The sequence below is a fragment of the Cheilinus undulatus genome, linkage group 5, assembly GCF_018320785.1.
Source record: "Cheilinus undulatus linkage group 5, ASM1832078v1, whole genome shotgun sequence".
NCBI lineage: Eukaryota > Metazoa > Chordata > Actinopteri > Labriformes > Labridae > Cheilinus > Cheilinus undulatus.
The window spans coordinates 4,413,368-4,434,209 of record NC_054869.1 but is presented as its reverse complement, the minus strand read 5'-3'; the positions used below and the strand labels follow the sequence as shown (position 1 = coordinate 4,434,209).

The 20,842-nt window shown below is 38.0% G+C and overlaps 1 pseudogene; it reads right to left on the bottom strand.

Annotated features, from left to right (window-relative positions):
* Positions 1–20,748, bottom strand: part of LOC121509514 — a 32,460-nt pseudogene extending 11,712 nt beyond the window's left edge.
* Between the last annotated feature and the right edge of the window lie 94 nt (positions 20,749–20,842).

Below are 20,842 nucleotides of genomic sequence, written 5' to 3'. Positions count from 1 at the left end.
CAGCTAGACCAGGACCAACACCAACAAAGAAGTCATTAAACTCGATTACAATTTCAGTTGTGTCACAACTAGATATGTTGTCTTTAGTTATGAAGTAACTCCGGTATCCATCATTGTTTTTCCTTTTTTGATAATGTCATTCAGTACCTTCCATGTATTTTTTATGTTGTTTTTATTTTCCTCTAGTAAGTTACTGTAATACTTCTTTTTGCTGGTTCTCATAATTCCTGTTAGTTTATTTTTATAGGTCTTGTATTTTGCTTCTGCTTCTTTTCTTGAGAAAGTCTTTATACAATAAATTTTTCTTCTTGCATGCATTTAATATACCTTTGGTTAACCATGGCTTTTCTGCAAGTTTGTGTTTCACTAGTTTCTTTACCAGAGGACAATTTTTTTTCATAGAGAGCTGTTATTATTGATATGAATGTGTCATAGGCTTCATCTATGTCACTGACATAGACATTGTTCCAGTCTTGTTTCAGCAGATCATATTTAAGAGATTCAAAATTGAAGAACAATTATTATGACAATAGTCATGTGTCACAGACAATGTAATAGAGTGGATGTCGAAGCACAGCCAGGACACACTGGTGACACTGCTGCTGTGAAACTCAGCATAGGGTTCAGTGTCAGCTAAATACATTAGCCATTAACATCATTATTTTTGTAGTCAGTATCAATCTACTCCTTTTAGTGATAGTTTAGTGGTAGCGTAGTTTAGTTTCCTAAATGCTATAATGTTAGTCCCACATCTAGTTGATATTATGCATATTTAGATGTAGTTAGATAGCCGCACCTGAAGTGACAGATGTGCCAAAGCAGCCTTGGGGCTTTACATGACTTCATGTAGTTACTCGGATGGTGTACAGATCGCACAGGAATTAAATGGCATAGTCAATTTTTGTAAGAAGAGTTGTGTGAGGCAGTGCAAGTGCAAAAAGCTGAATTAAACTGTACATCCCTTTGTTTCTGTGAAGGAGAATGTTGAATAGACTGCTGTGACGGACAGAAGCTCTTTCCCTCTCTTTTCATTTTTTAACCTCATTTTATACATTGCTTAAAAAACACCTCACTCCCCTCACTCTCCTTTTCCCTCCCTCTCCCAGAAAAATAACAAAAAAAAGTTTTCATTGCTTCACTGAAGGTTATTTCAAGTTCAAGTTTATGTAAAACTTCATTGTAAATAGTTCTTTTACTCTTGTGATCAAAAATATTGATCCTAAACTCAGTCAATGGTTTCAAGTTTATATAAAACTTAGTGTAAAATGTAAAAGTTCTTTCAGTCTTGTAATAAAAACACTGATCTGAAGTCCTCTGAATTTAAGTTTCAAGTTCATATAAAACATAGTGTAAATTTGAAATGGTTCTCTTACTCTTGAGATCAAAAGAATTGATCTGAATCTCAATTCTGAGGTGTCTCTAATTTTCTAATAAACAAAATATAGCAGGTAACAACTTTTGTTCAAACTGTATCAATTTCAGGCTTAAAAACAACAAAATCAATTTCCATTCCTTCTTTTCAGTTTCTATGTGTCAAATGAAATTGCAAAAATAAAACAATCCCTATTTAAGCCACACCCATTTCTGATCTAAGCCCCGCCAATTTCTCACCTAACCTCCACCCTCTCCAATGGTATGGTAGACAAATGAAACTGATTAGGTCCTTAATATCAGTAAATATCTATTCTTAAAATGAAAATTGATGAGAAAATGGTTGTCATTGGTGGCCATTTTGAAAAGTGGCTGCCATGGGCGCCATGTTGAAAATTCTTGATGCCTCCATATCCAGGTTTCTTTTGGGAATGCCTTTGGCTATAACTGTGCCAAAGTTCATGCTCGTATCACAAAATGAACAATTGTTATGGAATTTCTAGTTAAGCTGCCCCACTAAGGTGGATTTTACCAGCAGTGAGGATTCATCTGAGAGTCAGGCCCGATTAGGGAGGGAATTCCCTCTTGACACAGAAGGACCCTGCACAGGCATGTTTGTCTCTATGTGTTTGTGTGTGACAATCGAAAAATCCTAGGTCAAATGGGCTATGTTAATGTTGTTTTTTTTTTTTTTTTTTTTACCATATTCACACCACTATTTTATATCAGTGCTAATAAATCAAAACCATTTTATGGTGTTCAGATTTATTATTGCTGTGCATTTTGCAAGGTAAGAAATCCAGGCCTTCACTAAAATTTCCCTAAAACTTTATGTGATGCCTCTGGTGGTAAAAGGGGATCATTACACTTTAAACATGTTTTCCCTATATTTTGAAGGGAGAGGCTTAGTTTTATTAGCTATTAATGGAAAAAGTATTATAATATGTCAGGATTATAGTATATGAAAAATATGTGGTTGTAATGGGAGTCAATGGGGCAAATTTGGTCACAAGGTGAAAGAGTGTCAGTGTGATGCAAATCTCCTTTTCTATACACTTCTAGCAGACAGGATTTTGGAATTAGGAAATAAAAATGGAAAAAAGTAGTGGCAAAATTTCATACAGTTAGCTTTTAAACTGACCAGTATATTGAGAGCCGAACAGATGGAAACAACCAAAATGTCACTTTTGGTCCTCAAGATGCTCTAAGGGTTAAGTTGGTCTTTCTTCAGTCTTGGTGTTACTATAATATTAAACGTATTTGATACTGTAAGTCTTAAGTCTGGTTGTATGCAAATTGTGTTTCTCAGTGACTTCCACATCCATACCAATGTGAGCTGGTGTTGCATAAGCACATTAATTCACTTCACTTTTCAAAACATGAATGTGAGCGTAGATCAATCTAGAGCTGCTGAATGTCAGCGCATAGCTCATTGTGTACCTTGTCTGTCAATTTATTCCAGACTGACATGACAGGTACCAGGATTTTCAAAGTAAAAGCCTGAGCAGTTTGTTTCTGTGGTGAGACAACTTGGGTTTTCATATGGTACTTCTTCTATTCTGAAGTGTTTCTGGGATAGTATCTCGGTTTTTGCAGTAACATAAAAAATTCTACTCGATGTAAATGATTTAAAAACATTGGATTATAAATTCAACCTCCATCTCCTTCTACATCTTGTTCTCTGCTCTAAAATTGTTGTTGTGAATTTCTACCAGATGCATCATGGGTAATTATCTCAAAAGGAATCGTATTCTAGTCTTGTAGTTAGAGACCCACAGTCTTTGCAAAATCTTAGACTAAATTCTCAGAGACTTGCTGACAAATTGTCTTTAGATGTGAGAGGGTCTCAGATGTCAGTATTTTTAGAGTCTTTTAAGAGTTTTAGCAAAGCCCTCGGGTGTAAGGCCAGCATTTGATTGTTAATGGTGGAGCTTCTCTGTGAATGAAATTGATGCCAAAGCCAGTCAGGGGACATGCAAAAATGTGTTCTATGCCAAGACAAGCTTTTGTTGTGGCATGCTGCTCTTGTTTTAAAAAGAAATGTGGCCCAGTAACAATTGCAAAACAGAAAAACAGAAAACAGAAGAAAAGCAGATCAGGAGAAGAGTGAAAACATGTCTTCTGTCACTGAAAGTTTTCAGTGTTGCTCTTTGCCCTGGCTTAAAAAAACACATCCCGTTGTGATAAAGCTGCCAGATAATGGTTAATAGCTGTAATTTTCACACGATGTCCAATTAACATGGCTGGTTTTAAAGGGAAAAGACCAACAAATTGTTAAGTCCTCTGATATTTATCACAGATTAAATAAAGCAGACATTGTAAACTAGTGTGATTTCGATTTGGTTAAATACTGACAATATTTCTGTGACCATTTCATGAAGTGAACATGTGACACTAGCAGTTAAATAACATGATCAGTTTTGGGTTTTCATTATCTGTAAGCCATAATCATCAACATTTCAAGAAATAAAGGCTTGAAATATTTCACTCTTATGTGTAATGAGTCTATATAATATATGGGTTTCACTTTCTGACATGAGAGACAAAAAATATTGAACTTTTTCATGATATTCTAATTTTTTTTAGATGTACCTTTATATATAACACTATATTGCCAAAAGTATATGCTCACCTGCCTTGACTCGCATATGAATTTAAGTGACATCCCATTCTTAATCCATAGGGTTTAATATGACGTAAGTCCACCCTTTGCAGCTATAACAGCTTCAACTCTTCTGGGAAGGCTTTTCACAAGGTTTAGGGGTGTGTTTATGGGAATTTTTGACCATTCTTCCAGGAGCACATTTGTGAGGTCACACACTGATGTTGGACGAGAAGGCCTGGCTCTCAGTCTCCACTCTAATTCATCCCAAAGGTGGTCTATCAGGTTGAGGTCAGGACTCTGTGCAGGCCAGTCAAGTTCATCCTCACCAAACTCTCTCATCCATGTCTTTATGGACCTTGCTTTGTGCACTGGTGCACAGTCATGTTGGAACAGGAAGGGGCCATCCCCAAACTGTTCCCACAAAGATGGGAGCATGAAATTGTCCAAAATCTCTTGGTATGCTGAAGCATTCAGAGTTCCTTTCACTGGAACTAAGGGGCCAAGCCCAGCTCCTGAAAAAACAAGCCCACACCATAATCCCCCCTCCACCAAACTTTACACTTGGCACAATGCAGTCAGACAAGTACCATTCTCCTGGCAACCACCAAACCCAGACTCGTCCATCAGATTGCCAGATGGAGAAGCGCAATTTGTTACGCCAGAGAACGCATCTCCACTGCTCTAGAGTCCAGTGGCGGCGTGCTTTACACCACTGCATCCAACACTTTGCATTGCACTTGGTGATGTATGGCTTGGATGCAGCTGCTCGGCCATGGAAACTCAAACCATGAAGCTCTCTACACACTGTTTTTGAGCTAATCTGAAGGCTACATGAAGTTTGGAGGTCTGTAGCCACTGACTCTGCAGAAAGTTGGTGACCTCTGCGCACTATGTGCCTCAACATCTGCTGACTCTGTCATTTTACGTGGCCTACCACTTGGTGGCTGAGATGCTGTCGTTCCCAATGGCTTCCACTTTGTTATAATACCACTGACAGTTGACTGTGGAATATTTAGGAGCCAGGAAATTTCACCACTGGACTTGTTGCACAGGTGGCATCCTATCACAGTACCACACTGGAATTCACTGAGCTCCTGAGAGCGAGCCATTCTTTCACAAATGTTTGTAGAAACAGTCTGCATGCCTAGGTGCTTGATTTTATACACCTGTGGCCATGGAAGTGATTGGAACACCTGATTTCTATTATTTGGGTGGGTGAGTGAATACTTTTGGCAATATAGAGTATATGTGATATATATTTATATTTAACAAAAATATTGTCTTTGGGTTCATGATGAAGAAAACATTTAAGCACAAATCCATTCACCAGCATATGACTAAGACTGTAATAGTTTTACTCACCCTGACCCTGGGATTTTCCTTGTGGGACCACATTTTGTGGATGAATTATTCCTGTGAAAAGAAGACCACAATAATTTTTAGCTTCACTCCATATGTAAAGAAAGATTTTTCTGTATAAGGTTTTCACTCATGTCATGATTATTTCTGTACTTACCAGCAGCCTCAATTTTATCTGTAAGAGAACTATGAGTTTCCTTTTGGTAGGAGCTCTGACCATGACCTGTTAATGCAGCAGTTCTTTCCTCAAAAGTCTCACATCTGACATGATCTTCATTGTTTTCCTTTACAAGTTGACCCAAACGTGTCAACAGCTCTGAAAGTTCAAGGTTTTCTCTCTCCAAGTATCTGTATTTACACTTTTTGATCATGTCTGCCAATGGATGAGGTGAGTTGTAAGGTTTCTTTAAACCCAGACTCTGCTCTCTCAGTGCTGATATCAGTAAGAATGAATGATCAAATGATCGATCACTGAAAGTGTCAAGGACTCTGCAGAGACGGTCTTTGCATTCCTCAGTGAAGTCTTCAGATTGTAAAACCAGCAGGAACACATGAGGTCCAGGATCACAGAGTCTCACACAGTTTTCTATATAACTTGTTAGCCTTGTTTGAGATAGGCTGTGTTTCATCAGATCTGGGGTGTTGATAAGAACTACTTCATTCCCCTTCACTGTCCTGCTGAATCTGAGACATCTATCTGGTTCTTCCTGAGTGTTGAACACAGTCTCTCCCAGGATGAAATTCCCCACTGAACTCTTCTCAGACCAGCTGTTCCCCAGTAGAACAACCCTCAGCTCTGACACTGTTGAAAAACAAAGATGTCAAAAGATTTACTCACATCTGCAATTACTGAAAGTTGCATTAAGATAAATATCAAGAGTGTGGCTGCCTTCATGCTAGAGATGTAGTAATATGAAATTTTCATATGGTGATTTTTGTAACTGAAGTCACCACAGTTATCAGTATGAAGTCACATTTGAATTAGTGGACCAAGTTTGATGTAACAACTAGAGTTGTTCCAATTCCGATAGCAGTATTGGAAATACGTTCGGTACTGCTTAAAGTGCAGGTATTGGTATCGGCAAGAACACAAGTTCATGTGCTGATCTGTTACTGTTTTGTTTGACTTTATGTTTTGCTTCGTTTAGCCACGCTTAGTGCCAATCCCATTTCTACCCCTTAACCCTTCGTCTACCCATTCCCTTTGGACATTGAAACAGGGTGGTAAGAGGTAGGGGTGAAAACCTTCCCTTACAGGTCACATATTTGACCCATTTAAGACAAGTTTATTTTGGTCTCAGAGGACCCCAAAACATGCCTGTAAAGTCTGTTGCTGAAAAAAAAAACATTCCAGTATTGGACTTTTGCATGTCTAAAAACCCCTCTGTTTCAGCCCTGCTCAGAATGAGCTGTTTCTGTGTCTGTGGCTTTAAATGTTACTGAGCTATCTGACTCCACCCCTGGCTACTCCCCTCTCAGGAAATGGATGTGGCTCTCCCGATCCTCCTCTCAACTGCCAGCTGAGAGGAGGATCAGGAGAGGAGGGCAGAACTTTCTCCCAAGTGAGGAGGGCCAACCAAACCTGGGGGCTGGGCTAACTCCCCACATGACATCATGAAGGGAATATCTGAGAACAGCTTGTTTCGGCATACGTTTTCTGAAAGGTGGAGAAAGAGAGGGTGGAAGGAATTGATGTTTTTTATTCTTAATGGGATTGTGGACAGGCCAGGGGCACATATTTTTGTTAGAAAAGCCTGGAAAAGTCAAATAATGTGACCTTTCAGAAATGAGACGTCACTTCATTGCTGATCATCATTGTTGATAAACAGCGCATCATCAGAAATGGTAATAAAGCTCCCACCATCTGGTTTATGTGTTGATCTTCTCCATGTATTCACACTGTTAATAGCCCTGGTTTACACGTGTACATACTGAAAAATACAACAAACTCCCATCCCTAGTAGCTAAAGACTGAATATCTGAGAAAACACAACTGTTGTATTTAATGTAATCATTTAGGAGGGATTCAAAAGAGAATTGGGATACCCCTTCAACTGACATGAACGCTTAATCTTATTCTTAGCGCAATAAAATGAATTCTTCTTCACTGCCAGAAAAAAAAAAACAATGCACAAGCTACCATTTTTATGCAGGACCAAAGGATCCACTGCAGCAGCAAAGAATGGAGACTGCCCGACAATTCTTTTTCTAAATGTGATTGTTAAAATGCCTTCCAGACCGGCGCTGTCATACATAACAAGAAGTGACACAGTTTATCAAAAGTTACATAACTTTTGAACCACAGATCATCGTCCCTTACTTGTTTTTCCTCTTGAAGCTAGCTGTTGTGCTGTCCCATTGATGCTATTGATGCCTTTGAATCCCTTGTGGCAGCATCTTTTTTAGCGAGCCTGGAACTCGTGTGACTTTTGGGGACTCTAATGATTAAATCCACACCAGTAAACCTGATAACCCATTTATTACCGGTAGCTTGAATGCTAACCGTCATATTGTTTTCCCTGTGTGAGGGTCTGTCAGCCAATGGCAGGCTGTTCAGTAATCATGCTACCTGAATGGAGCATAATGGAGAGAGAGAGCCTGAGATGCAGCCCCCTGTATTATTATTTTAATATTTAGCAGTAAAATTCAATAAACAGCAGAAAAAAAATTAGGGTCACAGAGATGCTGTACATTATGATTCTATTTGTTGATCCATGTTCTGAGTCAAATATAGGTCTAAAATAATTTGCTAGACTGCACAGTCAGACCAGAAAGTCTACACTGGTATCAGATCAGTACTGGGTATCGGCCGATACTCAACACCTTGTTATGAGAATCTGTATCAGGAAAAAACAGTTTTGGAACATCTCTAGTAACAACCCTACAAAATTAGCAGCACAGAGCGATACACACGTTTTGTTTATATAAACAGTAAAATATGTTCTGTAATTATAAACAGTTTAGCAAAATCACAATTTAATCTGTTTAACTAACCATAGAGACATTTTAATGCAGTTATTTTTAAAACTGGTTAACATTCATCTCCTCTAAGTACAGATATTACTGACAAAATACTGTTAACACAGATTGTCACATCACATGAAGAAAGTCTCACTCACTGGATGGTGGCAGCCAGTTAAGACTGCGACTGCGCCTCAGAGGAAACAGGCCACCTATGATTGGAAAACAGGTGAATGTAATTATGAGTGATTATGGTCTTTAATACCAATACAGTCAAACTTATGTTTATAAATTTGACATCTTGAAAAAGATAATATATGTAAATGTACATAAACAGGTGCATCTAAATAAAGGTTAAGGTTAGGAAAAATAAAATATCATGAAAAGTTCATTTTTCTTTGCTGTTATTTTTTTTTTTTGTTGCAACATCTCCCCATTCCAATTCATTCTGCCAGCAGAATTATTAGCAGTTCTAATTAAGAATTCAGACACTGAGAAATTGAACATTAGTGGAAACCAATTAGTTGTTAGCCATTTAGCTGATGGCACCATAATCTTTTTGAAAAATCTAGATTAGATTCCTAAAATCTTTGAGTCAATTGAAAAGTTCTCTAAAGCTTTAGGCTTAAAACTGAATCACAGTAAATGTGAACCAATGGCCATTCATGACTTTAACCTTACAGAAGCCTGTAACATTCCTATCAAATCTTCAGTGAATATCTTGGAGTTCATGTAACAAAAGATAAAGTAATGAGTGAAACCCTAAACATTACAGAAAAAACTGATGAATGCAAATCCAAACTGAACATTTGGTTACAAAGAGATCTGACAGTTTTTGGTAGGACATACTATACCTCACTGAAAGGGAATCCTTAGTAAGATGCATTTATCCTGCATATTCAATGGCTATTCTCAACAAATTTATAAAAGCCATTAACCAACTGCACTTTAATTTCATCTGGAAAAACAGAGTTCATTACATGAAGAAGTCAGAGCTAGCTAAAAGCTATGAAGATGGTGGCCTGCAAGCAATCGATTTTAAAATGCCTAAATGCTATGTTAAATTTAAATTGGTTAAAATCATTTTTGCTTAAGCAAAACTCCTTACCCCTGGATTCAAAAGAGAATTGGGATACCCCTTCAACTGACATGAACGCTTAATCTTATTCTTATCGCAATAAAATTAATTCTTCTTCACTGCCAGAAAAAAAAAACAATGCACAAGCTACCATTTTTAGAGCAGAACCAAAGGATCCACTGCAGCAGCAAAGAATGGAGGCTGCCTGACAGTTTTTCTCTAAATGTGATTGTTAAAATGCCTTCCAGACCGGCGCTGTCATACACAACAAGAAGTGACACAGTTTATCAAAAGTTACATAACTTTTGAACCATAGATCATCGTCCCTTACTTGTTTTTCCTCTTGAAGCTAGCTGTTGTGCTGTCCCATTGATGCTATTGATGCCTTTGAATCCCTTGTGGCAGCATCTTTTTTAGCGAGCCTGGAACTCGTGTGACTTTTGGGGACTCTAATGATTAAATCCACACCAGTAAACCTGATAACCCATTTATTACCGGTAGCTTGAATGCTAACCGTCATATTGTTTTCCCTGTGTGAGGGTCTGTCAGCCAATGGCAGGCTGTTCAGTAATCACATCATGCTACCTGAATGGAGAATGATGGAGAGAGAGAGCCTGAGATGCAGCCCCCTGTATTAATATTTTAATATTTAGCAGTAAAATTCAATAAACAGCAGAAAAAAAAATTAGGGTCACAGAGATGCTGTACATTATGATTCTATTTGTTGATCCATGTTCTGAGTCAAATATAGGTCTAAAATAATTTGCTAGACTGCACAGTCAGACCAGAAAGTCTACACTGGTATCAGATCAGTACTGGGTATCGGCCGATACTCAACACTTTGTTATAAGAATCTGTATCAGGAAAAAACAGTTTTGGAACATCTCTAGTAACAACCCTACAAAATTAGCAGCACAGAGCGACACGCACGTTTTGTTTATATAAACAGTAAAATATGTTCTGTAATTATAAACAGTTTAGCAAAATCACAATTTAATCTGTTTAACTAACCATGGAGACATTTTAATGCAGGTTTTCTTAAACTTGGTTAACATTCATCTCCTCTAAGTACAGATATTACTGACAAAATACTGTTAACACAGATTGTCACATCACACGAAGAAAGTCTCACTCACTGGATGGTGGCAGCCAGTTAAGACTGCGACTGCGCCTCAGAGGAAACAGGCCACCTATGATTGGAAACAGGTGAATGTAATTATGAGTGATTATGGTCTTTAATACCAATACAGTCAAACTTATGTTTATAAATTTGACATCTTGAAAAAGATAATATATGTAAATGTACATAGACAGGTGCATCTAAATAAAGGTTAAGGTTAGGAAAAATAAAATATCATGAAAAGCTCATTTTTCTTTGCTGTTATTTTTTTTTTTTTTGTTGCAACATCTCCCCATTCCAATTCATTCTGCCAGCAGAATTATTAGCAGTGCTAATTAAGAATTCAGACACTGAGAAATTGAACATTAGTGGAAACCAGTTAGTTGTTAGCTATTTAGCTGATGGCACCATAATCTTTTTGAAAAATCTAGATTAGATTCCTAAAATCTTTGAGTCAGTTGAAAAGTTCTCTAAAGCTTTAGGCTTAAAACTGAATCACAGTAAATGTGAACCGATGGCCATTCATGACTTTTTTTTTTTTTTTATAACTTTATTTTTCCTCATTTTCCAACAACATAAACAACACAATGCATTTCCAGAGAAAAATCAACATAAACACAAAAGTTTCCAGGGACACTGCAGGTAATCTTCTCAATCCTACATAGACAAATCAGACTTTGGCATCACTTTCAATGTACATAGTCCATTTCCTCCAGGTCTGTTCATGTTCATTTCCTTTGAATTTTAGTTGGTGTGTCAACTTTTCCATTGCATATATATCCTGTATAATTTCCAACCAGTGTTCTTTCTTTGGAGATTCAGCTTTGTACCAGTTTCTAGTTATAGCTTTTTTACAGGCCACCATTAGGACTTTGAACAAGTATCGATCATTTTTTCCCACAGTTTCTTCGATGTTTCCAAGGTACATGACAACACAACTATTTGGGATATCATAACCCATTATAGTACTCACAGTAGTATTTACAGAATTCCAGAAAGGTTTTAAAACAGAACAGCTCCAGAACACGTGTATGGTTGCTTTCTTGGTCTCCACATAACCTCCAGCATGGTTGGGAGGTCTTTAGCTGCCTGCTCTTAATCTGTGGCGTTATGAAAAACCTGGCGAGGTTCTTCCACGCAAACTCTCTCCAAATTTGTGAGCTTGTGGTTGTGCATTGTGTCATACACATTCTATACCAATCCTCATCTGATATCATTGTCTTTAATTCTAGTTCCCATTTGTTTTTAATGTACAGTGTCGTAACTGTTCTGTTTTCCCCAAATGCCTTATAAAAAGCAGAGATGATACAAGATTTCCCCTGATGATAGGCATCAACTATAATTTGGATTATGCCGTTCAATTCCTTTTTGGGATCAGCTTTGACTTCTTTCAAGACATAATGTCGAATCTGTAGATATCTAAAGAAATCTTCCTTTTCTAGTCCAAATTTCTTTTGTAATTCATGAAAACTCATACATTCCCCATGTTTTAAAATGGTACAGAGAGCCGTAATTCCTTTTGTTGTCCACTGTTTGAATCTTGAGTCGTATTTACCTGGTATGAAATTTGGATCATATGCAACCCAATTCAATATCTTTCTCTCTGTTTGTAGTTTGTATTTCTTTATGACCTTATCCCAAACGTCCAGTGTAAAGTGTGTCATTGGATCTATTCCATGTTTTGTAATTTCTGTCCGTTCTCCATTACCTATCAAGGCTGGAATCTGTAAATCCATGTCCATCATTTCTATATCCTTCCACCTGGCTTCATATTCAGATATGCACCAACAAGTCAGTGGCCTCAACTGTGCTGAGTAGAAATACTCTTGCAAATTAGACAGGGACATCCCCCCCCTACTCTTAGGGAGTTGAAGACTTGAATATTTCATTCTCGATTTTTTGCCATTCCATATGAATCTTGATATGTTTTTGTCCCAGGTGTAAAATTTGCTCTGTGGTATCATTATTGGTAAACATTGAAACAGGTACAGCAACCTTGGGATGACATTCATTTTAACTACCTTAATTCTAGAATTAAAATCTAGAGGGAAAGTCGACCACCTTTGTAAATCCCTTTGTATGTTTTGTTCAATCACATTGTAGTTTGCTTCATATAATTTGTCAAGTCTCTTAGTTATTGTGGCTCCAAGATATTTCATTGTTTTACAGTTCCAATTAAAGTTAAATGTGTCTTTAATTTCTTGAGATGGGGAATAGTTAAATGTCAATACCTGTGTTTTTGTTACATTAATCCTATATCCTGAGTAAAATCCATAAACCTTAAGAAAATTCATCAGCAAGGGGAATCCTTTTTCTGGATGGATTAAAAAAAATAATTACATCATCTGCGAAGAGGCCAATTATATGCTTTTCGTTCCCAATTCTCAATCCCTCTAAACTAACATTTTGTCGGATGGCTTGTGCTAATGGCTCTATTTAGAGGGCGAAGAGTATAGGACTCAGACAGCAGCCCTGTCTAGTGCCTCTTTCTAATTCTATCCTTTCCAATAGATGACCATTGACTTTTATTCTTGCAGTTGGTTCTTGATATATATTTTTAATGTTTTGTATTGACTTTTCATTGAAACCAAATTTTTCCAGTGTTAAATATAAAAATGCCCAACTAACACTATCGAATGCCTTTTCTGCATCAAGGCTGATTACCATGGCTTCAACACCCTTTTTTTGTATGTGATTTAAAATGTGGAGTGTCCTTCTGACGTTGTCTTGGGTCTGACGTCCTTTAATAAACCCAGTTTGATCCTCATCAATTAACTCAGGGATAAAGGTCTCTAATCTTTTACAAAGAAATGAAGTGTAGATTTTATAATCAACATTTAGGATTGAGATTGGACAAAAGTTGCTGCATTGTTCTCTATCCTTGCCTTCCTTTGGGATGAGTGAAATAATTGCCTCCTGCCATGATGGAGGTACCCCTCCCTCCTTCAGCGTCCAGTTGAAAGATGACAAAAGTAGAGGAGTTAATTCTTTTTTAAATATTTTATACAGCTCAGACGGGGACCCGTCACTACCCGGAGATTTATTGGCCTTTGTTCTATTGATCGCATCTAGTATTTCTTCTTTTCTTATTTCCGAAGTTACAATGTTGTTCTGCGTCTCACCAATAGATGGCAGATCCAGTGTGTTGAGAAAATTTCTAATAGTGTTCTCATCAGCTGATAAAGGCTTTGAATAAAGCTTTTTATAATAATCTTTAAATACATTCAATATTTCCTCAGGTTCATAGGTTAATTGGCAGCTTTTAGGGTCTCTTATTTTATTGATGGTATTAGCAGATTGTTGTTTGCGTAGTCTTCTTGCCAATAGTTTAGTACTTTTTGGACCGGATTCGTAATATGTTTGTTTTAGAAATCTAGCTTTCTTTTCCATCTCCTCTCTGAGAATGTCATCAATCTCCTGTCTTGCTTTCTTAATTTGTCTGTATATTTCAGGATCTTGATATTTTTTATGTTGCTTTTCTAATTCCTTCAGAATTCTCACTTGTTGATTATATTTGGTATATTTTGCCTTCTTCTGTGCAGAGGTTAAGGCAATCAATTTTCCACGTAATACTGCTTTTAAAGCATCCCAGAGTATGACCGGATCCACCTCCCCATTATCATTTTCCTCTATATAGCTTTTAATATCTGCCCTTATTTGTTCCACTATTGTCATGTTGTTCAGAATACCCACATTCAACCTCCACAAAGTGTTTCGTTTCCTTTCATTCAAATTAATTATCAGAGATACCGGACTATGGTCTGAGATACTCACTACCCCAATCTCGCATTTCTCCACCCTGTACCTGTCTACAGCATTTATAAAAAAATAGTCAATTCTGGAGTAGACCAAGTGAGACCCTGAATAATGCATGTAGTCTCTTTCCAGTGGGTGTAAATCCCTCCAAACATCCAACATTCCCATTTCCTGCAATGTTATATTGATAAACTTTGATAAATGTTTTTTGTCACAACGAGAACTTGTAGTGTCCAAACTATGCTGTAATGTCACATTAAAATCGCCTCCACATATCAAGATACCTTCAGATTCTAATGCTATAAGATTAAACAAGGATTTGAAAAAACTTTTTTTACTTTCTGGGGGGGCATATACATTGACCAGTGTTACTATCTCATTCTGTAGTTTGCCTTTAACTACAACATACCTCCCATTTTTATCATTAATTTGCTTATAATCTTCAAACTGTACAGAATTTGGTATAAGGATTGCAACCCCCCGCTTGTTATTAGGAATATTGAAGCTGTAAAAAGTTTTCTTGTAACCCAACTGTTTAAATTTTTCATGTTCTTGTTGATTCAGCTTTGTTTCTTGTAAAAACAAAATATGAGGCTTTCCTTTTTTAAGTTCAGAGAGTACCTTTTTCCTCTTAATAGCATTATTCAGACCATTCACATTGAGTGACACCACTTTCACTCTGTTAAGTGCCATTTTTCTTGTACAATGTCCGACAGTATAGTCCCTGAAAAAAACTAACCAAATAGGCCTGAACAACTGGCTCATAAACCCCAAACAAAAACACAAAAACGGATGACTTCCAAAAAAGGGTGCTTTGCTGCCAACCCATAACCCCGTTGGCGGGTAGAGGGGAAATCCTCATGATGGATGAGGGCCCTTCAGCAGTTGTGGGAAAAAAAACTTTCACACATAACTACTTGTCCAACGTTTTATATCTCTTAAACTTTCCCGATAGACTGATTGTAAAATTTGAAGAGGTCTTTCCAAATAGCCGCTTATTTTGTTTGTATACAGCCTCATTGAAAATAAAAATAGGTGAAGACGAGTGAAAGAATAATGTCTAAGAGGCTGGGATATAGTACATACGTGGGGGAGAGTGTTTATCAGGTGGAGATCCGTTCAAACTCCTGTAACTTTTGCTTCGCGTGCCGCGCTGCTCCGTCTCCTCCTCTCTCACCGACTCGTTGCCATGGCAGCCCCTGGTGCAGCCGCTCCAGCGTTGCATCATGATCCACAGAGGTGTGTTTGGGCAGCTCCACGGCATGTCCCCGTTTCCTCAGGTCACGTGCTGCCTCTTGTGCGGATTCGTACAACTTCGGTCCAGTGTCCCAGTGAATTCTCATCTTAGTAAGAGGAGTCTGAAATCGGATCCCCCTCTCCTTCAACACTTTCTTGATCCCGCTGTAAGCCTTTCGTTTCTGAACTACATCGGTTGCATAGTCATGGTCAAATATTAGTTCCTTCCCCTCTACATTAATTTTCTTTTGCCAGGCTTTTCTCAGGACCTTCTCCTTAACAGTATATTCCAGACAATTGACCACCATGGACCTCGGTGGTGAGTTGCTGCCCGGTTTTTGGGCCAGCGCTCTATGCGCTCGCTGTATCTGCAGGTTGATGTCAGGTGGCAAGGAAAGCTCCGTAATGAGTAACTGTTGGATATAGGCGGAAGCTGAGTCCCCTTCTTTACCCTCGGGTATTCCAAAGATGCGAATGTTATTCCTTCTGCTCCTCCCCTCGACATCGTTCAGTTTGTCTTGTAGTATTTTCTGTTCTTTAAGTGATTTACAGAGAGCCTCCTTTACCTCCACATTCCATGTCTCCATTTCAGTGATGCGGTCCTCTGCTTCGGCGATTTGAGTTCCATGTGCTTGTAAAGTTTTTGTGTTAGCCGAGAGCTGTTGGTATATTTCCTGTTTTAATTCACTGATTTCTCGTTTGACGTCCTTTGTGACTTGTTCTTTGAGGTCGGTCAAGTCCTTTTTCATTTCGGTTTGGAGGTCGCGTATCTCTTTGCTAATTGCCTCGAGCCCCGAGCGCATGGTCACATCTAGCTGGTTAGCATTAGCAAGTTGCTCCCGTTTGTCTTCGGACTGGTCCATTGTGTCAGAATAATGACCTTTCTCTTGCTCACGTTTCTTCTTACCTCTGGTTTCAACTTCCCCGCTCATTGAATCTGCTTAACAAGTTTTTAAATGGATTACTGGGAGTTTGTTTAAAGCTAGCTATCGGGAGAAAAATTTTATGCTGCCATCTTCTTCGCTGACCGGAAGTCCTCCCGGCCATTCATGACTTTAACCTTACAGAAGGCTGTAACATTCCTATCAAATCTTCAGTGAATATCTTGGAGTTCATGTAACAAAAGATAAAGTAATGAGTGAAACCCTAAACATAACAGAAAAAAACTGATGAATGCAAATCCAAACTGAACATGTGGTTACAAAGAGATCTGACAGTTTTTGGTAGGACATACTATACCTCACTGAAAGGGAATCCTTAGTAAGATGCATTTATCCTGCATATTCAATGGCTATTCTCAACAAATTTATAAAAGCCATTAACCAACTGCACTTTAATTTCATCTGGAAAAACAGAGTTCATTACGTGAAGAAGTCAGAACTAGCTAAAAGCTATGAAGATGGTGGCCTGCAAGCAATCGATTTTAAAATGCCTAAATGCTATGTTAAATTTAAATTGGTTAAAATCCTTTTTGCTTAACCAGAACTCCATCTGGTATTGCCTCCCTAAATGTCTTTTCAAAAAACTAGGTGGTATAGAGTTTGTCCTTAAATGTGACTTCCAAGTTGAAAAACTGCCGGTCAAGCTGTCTCATTTTCACAAACAGAACTATTATGCTGGAAACTCATGTACACACACAACTTTTCTCCACATCAGACCCCTATTTGGAACAACAGATACATACTGTGCAAAAGAAAATCCCTGTACTTACAACACTGGATGGATAAAAATATCTGGTCAGTAACTCATTTATCTGATGACCAGGGACTCTGGTTATCTTATGAAAGCTTTTAACTCGTTCTGAATTTGACAAAGTAATCAAAGCAATACCCAATTCAGTCAAACTTTTAATACAAAATATTGACAAACAGTCATGTATTATAAATCTACCTCCACTTAAAATAAATGATCATGACTTCCAGACTGGAGTGAAAATGAACAAAAAGGTATGAAACTATATAACTGATACACTGATCCCAGTGAAACCAAACAGAAACTCCATTAAACAGCTGTTTTCAGAATCAGATGTTAAAAAATGGAGAACAAACTATATCAAATATCTTTTAAGTCCTAAAACAAAAGAAGTGCATTTTAAAATTCTGAATAATATTTATCCATCCAATGAACTGTTAAGAATAAGATTTAATATTGATAATAAAAACAACATCTTCTGTAACAGGGACACTGAAACAACAGAACATCTGTTTTTCTACTGTGTGTAATCAAAAACATTTTGGGAGGATCTACAGGACTGGATATTGACCAAGATCTCATCACTGGATCCTCTCACAAGAGACAGTGTTGTCTTTGGTATACATTTAAAGGACAACCAAAGTGACTGAATGATGAACAATCTGATACTCCTGGAAAAATTTTTCATCCACACATGTAAATGGAAGAAAATGAAACCCTTCTTCACTGTCCTTAGAAGAAGTCTTCTGGACAATCACCTTGATGCCTTAAAACTGATGAAAGAAAAGCTTGCAATGTCTCCTCTCAGTGCTTATGATGAACTGAAAATATATGATGACCTCTAGTAAACTCTTGGACAAGAATATACTTGAATTTCATATTTTCTTATTCATTTTTTATTCATTTATTAATTTTGTTTTGTTCTTTCTTTGTTATTTTTTAATCATCCTAATTATTTGTTTCAGTTCTTATTCTTGTTGTTTTATCCTGTCATTACTGTACTTTTTCATGACTGTGCCTTGCTGCTGATGTTGTTTGTTGTTTTTCTGATGCCAAATGTTTGTAATTGAATATTAATTTTATAAAAAAAAGTCTTTGGGGCGGTCTTTAAGATGGTGGATCAGAAACTACTTTCAGTTTGAGCAAAGGCTGAGGACTGTTAATCAAATGACTTGGGATCCGCCTATAAATATGTCTATGGGAGATAAGAGGTCTGTAGGGCTGCAGCCAAACCCCTCCCCCACAGTTGGTCACTTACAGGAACATCTCAAAAAATTAGAATATCATGAAAAAGTTCAATATTTTTTGTCACTTGTTTCAGAAAGTGAAACCCATTTATTACATAGACTCATCACACATAGAGTGAAATATTTCAAGCGTTTACTTCTTGAAATGTTGATGATTATGGCTCACAGATATGAAAACCAAAATTCATTGCCTCAGAAAATTAGAATATTACATAAGATCAATAAAAAGGATATTTTAAACAGAAATGTCAGGCTTCTGAAAAGTATATTGATTTCTATGCCTTCAATACTTGGGTGGGCCTCCTTTTGCATGAATTACTGCATCAATGCGGCGTGGCATGGAGGCGATCAGCCTGTGGCACTGCTCAGGTGTAATGGAAGCCCAGGTTGCTTTGATAGTGGCCTTCAGGTCATCTGCATTGTTGGGTCTGGTGTCTCTCATCTTCCTCTTGACAATACCCCATAGATTCTCTATGGGGTTCAGGTCAGAATCAAGCACAGTAACACCATAGTCATTGAACCAGCTTTTGGTACCTTTGGCAGTGTGGGCAGGTGCCAAGTCCTGCTGGAAAATGAAATCAGCATCTCCATAAAGCTTGTCAGCAGAAGGAAGCATGAAGGTCTCTAAAATGTCCTGGTAGATGGCTGCGTTGACTGTGGACTTCAGAAAACCCAGTGGACCAACACCAGCAGATGCCATGGCAGCCCAAATCATCACTGACTGTGGAAACTTCACACTGGACTTCAAACAACGTGGATTCTGGTCCTCTCCACTCTTCCTCCAGACTCTGGGACCTTGATTTCCAAATGACATGCAAAATGTACTTTCATCTGAAAAGAGGACTTTGGACCACAGTCCAGTTCTTTTTCTCCACAGCCCAGGTAAGACGCTTCTGACGTTGTCTCTGGTTCAGGAGTGGATTGACACAAGGAATGCCACATTTGTATCCCCTGTCTAGGATTGGTCTGTGCGTAGAGGCTCTTGATGCGCTGACTCCAGCCTCAGTCCAGTCCTTGTGAAGCTCCCCCAAATTCTTAAATGGATTTTGCTTGACAATCCTCTCAGGGCTGTGGTTCTCCCTCATGCTGGTGCACCTTTTCCTACCACACTTTTTCCTTCCACTCTACTTTCTATGAATGTGCTTGGATACAGCACTCTGTGAACAACCAGCTTCTTTAGCAGTGACCCGTTGTGGCTTACCCTCCTTGTGGAGGGTGTCAGTGACTGTCTTCTGGACATCTGTCCAGTCTGCAGTCTTCCCCATGATTGTGTAGCCTACTGACCCAGACTGAGAGACCATTTAAAGACTCAGGAAACCTTTGCAGGTGTTTGGAGTTCATTAGCTGATTAGGGTGTGACACCATGACTTTACAATATTGACCTTTTTCACAATATTGTAATTTTCTGAGACTGAATTTTGGGTTTTCATTATCTATAAGCCATAATCATCAACATTTCAAGACATAAAGGCTTGAAATATTTCACTCTATGTTTAATGAGTCTACATAATATACGGGTTTCACTTTCAGAAATGAGAGACAAAAAGTATTGAACTTTTTTATAATATTCTCATTTTTTGAGATGTACAGGTCATCTGTCAAGAAGATGGTTCGTTTTGAGAAAAATCAAGAAAATTCTTGCTGTAGCTCCAGTCCAAGTGTAGTACTACTCACCCTCTGCTGTAGACGTCATGTTTTCTCTGGAAACATCAGAGCCTTAACTGGAAACGATCAACTGGGTTTGAAAAGGCAACAATCAACTCTCTGTAGAGACAAAAAAAAAGGTTGTTGATGCAGAAAAACTTAACATCAAACCTATAAAATTTGCTGTTGATGTTATTTTAGCATGTGTGTGTTTACGAGGTAGCAGCATCATGAAATAATGAAAACTATCTTTTTCAACCATAAAAGGAACCCTGCATCATCAGACAAGTTTATCTTATTGGATAGATATTTGTATCTCTGATATGTATAGATATCTGCATTTTGAGTAATTTGAGTTTATAAACTCACCAGGAGCTCTCAATGTTTCGGTCCGTACTGGTACTTTGTTATCACTTAGCCATATCATGCCAAGCCCATCGGCAGAGTTAGGGGGTGGCTACATGTGCTTTAGCCCCGGATGTTTTCATGGAAGCCCCGAACTTTTTTGGTCTCAGAGCAACTCGCTCCTCTGTTATGTCTGTGCCGTTTCAGTCAGACTCACCACTCTTTAAAACTAAAAACACAGACATGTCCATCACATGATTCAGTTAGATTTAGATTATTATAACTGAGAAAATAAATATGCATCCTCCATGTTTCAGGCAACACTCCTTTCGTAAAGTTTTCCTCTGAGTCCTGAGCATGTTTGATAAACAGTTATCTCATCCTGAAAGCTGTGTGTGCTCAGTGACACTGCTGACTCTGTGTCAGTC